This window comes from Bos taurus, chromosome 12, assembly GCF_002263795.3.
Source record: "Bos taurus isolate L1 Dominette 01449 registration number 42190680 breed Hereford chromosome 12, ARS-UCD2.0, whole genome shotgun sequence".
In the NCBI taxonomy this organism is placed as follows: domain Eukaryota; kingdom Metazoa; phylum Chordata; class Mammalia; order Artiodactyla; family Bovidae; genus Bos; species Bos taurus.
Genome location: NC_037339.1, coordinates 19521056 through 19525000, shown reverse-complemented (window position 1 = coordinate 19525000; position 3945 = coordinate 19521056). Strand labels below are relative to the sequence as shown.

The 3945-nt window shown below is 32.2% G+C and overlaps 1 pseudogene across 1 annotated transcript in view; it reads left to right on the top strand.

The window, feature by feature from the left end:
- The window catches only part of LOC100847818 (cysteine-rich protein 1-like), a 105188-nt pseudogene that overhangs the window by 48059 nt on the left and 53184 nt on the right, over window positions 1-3945 (top strand). The gene's annotated exons all lie outside the window — the stretch shown is intronic.

The following is a 3945-nucleotide window of genomic DNA, read 5'->3' as shown; positions in this document are numbered from 1 at the left end:
GTAATTTTGCAATCCCCACCTTTTCTTGGGAGCGCTCTTGACTTCGAGGCGGAGGGGAAAGGGCTGTTATTTGCCTTTCCCTTTAGTGATTTTTTCCTCCTCGTAGTTTCTACCAATTTTTGCTCGACTGCACTTGAATGATTTGAGCCAGTGACGGCTTTAACTTTAATACTTTATAGGTAGATAATGGCCTTTGTAAAATTCCTCATTAAAAATGTACTGGATCTTAAATCCTTTTCTGCGCTGAAGGCACCCTAGATTAACCCTTTGCTGGTGTGATGTATTGCGTATGGGGCGCGCGACTCTGGGTTGCGAATATGCAGGAGTTGATTTTTGCAGCAGCTATTCAATTGTTCGAAAAAGAGGAATAACGCTTTCAGTCACACACTTCTTAGGACTGCCTGCCTAAAGTTTACCTCCCCCACCCCGCCCCTGGAATTGATGTAACGATTGATTGAGTTCTTATTTCTGTGAAGATTGGGGGACCCGCCCTCACTTAGAATCTTTCCCCGAAGAGAATAGGAGAGCGCAATGTGATGTTTTTCAAATGGTGTCTAACGGAGCTCCCAAAACACCGAACTTGTTACCCCCTGATTGGCTGGAAGGAAGCGGGACTGGGGGGTTTGAATGTTGAACACTAGATTATAATTCTTGACTTTCCAAAAAATTACACTTTTAGAAAACCACGTAATGAAACGTTAAGACGAGGAATTCAAAAGCTGGTGTGTAGTATTTTTTTCGTCCATAAAGGATTTTCGAGTGATTTTTAAATGTATATTAAAAGTAAAACCTAGAGAAGACAATTTTCGCAAAATTGTAATTCTGCTGGCTGAGATTACAGGACTTTTATATATTTGCCCCTGTTCTCTATTGGTTAAAAACTGAGTTTGGGTGTTTTTTTTGTTCCTCTGACAGAAAATTTTCATCTTAAGCTACATGTATTTGTCAGATGCAGATTACGGAAGAATTGTTTCTTTTATTTCCATGAAAAGAAACTTTAATTTTCTTAATGTTAAGAACAAGCTTTTCCACATTTCCCACAGAAATTGAATACATTTTTTAAACGTTTCACAGATAATTTTAAATATATAGGTTTTGCTAATTTAGCCATTGCAATTGACTTAAAACCTTATTTACAAGAAATATATGTTGCTTAATTTAGGCAATACAACAGGTAAGTAGCACAGGTGCAGTGTGTATGATTTCATTCGTAAATTCATTATGAAGAAATGTATAGCATACAACACTGTGGATGTGTTGTATTTGATTTTCAGTTGATTTTTATTTGATGTTGCTTGAGACAACCGTCAGTGTATTTCTACTTATTACAAAGCTTGTCATTCCGTTTAATTGTATCTTGATAAAAGGCGGGTGTGGTTTACAAAGAAAATCAGTTAACTCACTGATAAACAAGATAGCCATAGATGGGTTTTGAAATATTTTTTAATAGAAATTTATACTTTTTATGAATAGTAATTGAAATTTTGAAACTTAAAGAGTTTGTATTCTCACATTAGGTCAAATATACATTGTTAGAAAATATTCAGATGAAAAGATCCTAGGACTTTTTTTATAAGTCTCTGTAAATCTATAAATATAATTTATGTTAATAAGTGGAATAGCTGAATTTATAAATCATACTATTTTATATTGCCTTCAACACAGGGATTAGAACGACACAACCTATGTTCATTACTTTTTTTCAGAGCTGTTTATTTTGAATCATCTGTTGAAAATTTCATGAGATGCTAATTATCCTCTCTAAAATTTGCTTTAATGAAATTGTATGAAACTCTATTTCTATTTTTAATGTAATTTTACCTAAAATACCAGAGTCAGTAGGTTTTGCTGTTTTAGGTTTTGAGCTTTAATTTTCATTCAAATTGTTACGTGACTTGTAGAGTTTTGAGGGTGGGGTGGGGAAAGACTTTATAAATTCCGCCAGGCTGGTTAAATTTAACCATACTGTTTTGGTTTATGGGGTTTTTTGTTTGTTTTAGGAGGTGATAGGTGCGGGATTGTTACATTTAATACATCTTGAAAAGAAGTGAAGAGATTCCTTTATTGTAAATACTACACTGAAGCTTGAGAACACACTAGCACCTAAATAAAATCCACAGCATTCACAGTATTTTCCCATTTACGTGGTGCTAGTAAGAGGAAGATTTTGGTTTTAGGCTTGTGGGCATGTAGATAGTAGTTTCAACAGATGTATATTAAGTATATTAACTATATTTCTCTGCAAAAATGGACAGTTCTAATTTATTTTTTACTGTAAGGACTAGAAAAGTCTTACATTACCACAGGAAAACAATGGTGAGGAAAAGTGTTGATATGTCATTCAGCTCTTTTTAAAGCTATGTTTGCATGTTTTGGGGCAGAGGGAACTAGAGAAGGCAAGGTCTTCCTGGTAGCATTGATCTTCATTTGTTTGCCCTTCATTCTGTTTTATAAAAGTCCAGTTTTAGACTTTGTGTTAATGCTGATAAGTTGTCTTAGTTGTACATTTACAAAATGTAGCCTCAGGTGTTTGTGTAACACAGCTTTTTTCCTAATCAAATTAATAACCACTTTTAATGTTCATCTAGAGCTAAGGATGAAAATTTCAAAATAGCTTTCATATTCTGGAGCCCTTCTTTCATCATGCTTTGTATACTGCGTTTTTGTTTGTTTTTGGTTTTGTGGAGACATACATATTTTTATCTTTATGTAAAGCAATATGTAGTAACTGTTCAGAATGTCACAAAATAACTTCAATCAGAAATACTAGTCAGTTGATTTGGTTTACAAAAAGAAAAAGAATGCCCAGTGACTATATTAGATATTTCTTCTACATGATACATAAGCTTTCTCCAGTTAAAAATATCAGTATAAACTTACACACGATTTTGAAATTTTAGTCTATAAAAAATTTGTCTACTCTAAAATACTGGCCTAAAATTGACTGTCCTTTTTTTTTCCTTTTGTTAAATGAAGCTTGAGTAATCGTCACTGATTTCTCTTTAACCCTTTTTTAGAAGAAACAGAGTATGTGTCTGATTATAACTAGAAAACACCATCTTAGAAAGAATTGTCAGAGTATTACTATACATGTAGTTTTACTTTGTTTTAATTCAGCAAACTTAGAAACACTATGTGCCAGGCAACAATTTTGGCATGTTGTTAAAATTCAGACTATGACTTTCTGAGATTTGGTAGCCTCAAATCCCTTAAGACCAAAGGAAATCAATAATTAACTACCACTTTTCTTTCAAATAAGTGTCAAAATGAGATTAAGCCACTTTTGCATTTTTTACAAGTGACAGTACTAGAACTTTAAAATCATTATTAATATTAACAGAAGTAAATCAGTTGTAGAGTATCACATTACTAATATGTGTTTATGGATTTTTCTTATTAATTGCATGAACAAATGACTCTAGAACCTTCCTAAGAACACTGCTTTCTGGTAGGGAAATGATTTTCTCTTGCCTTTTTTTTTCTTTGCCTGTTTTAAAGATACTTTAAAGCATCTTTCTTTTAGAAGGATAAGTTTAAAGTAGTAGAATTGATATTAAATAGATATGTGAATTTTAGTCAATATTTTTAATCAAATTCTGAGACATTAAATACACTTTTGTTTAATCCTGTCCCATTTCACTAAAGAGTCTTTGTACTGGAAAGACTTGCAGGTTCAAAGTGTAAAAAGCTGTGTTTTGTAATAGATTTGAATTTTACTATTTCAAGATTTTTTAACATCTTTTTTATCATAAACATTTGGTTTAATATTTGTCTTCTGTCTGAACCTCTTTGTACTTTATTATTTAGTATTTTTTCTTTCCCTGCTATTTAAAATCTTAACATTTGGCATGGAATACATATTGGCTTCTTCTATTATTCTGTGATTTTTAAAATTAAGATAGCTTCATTTTCTATATATTCATATATAGAAAACTGTATCTTTTG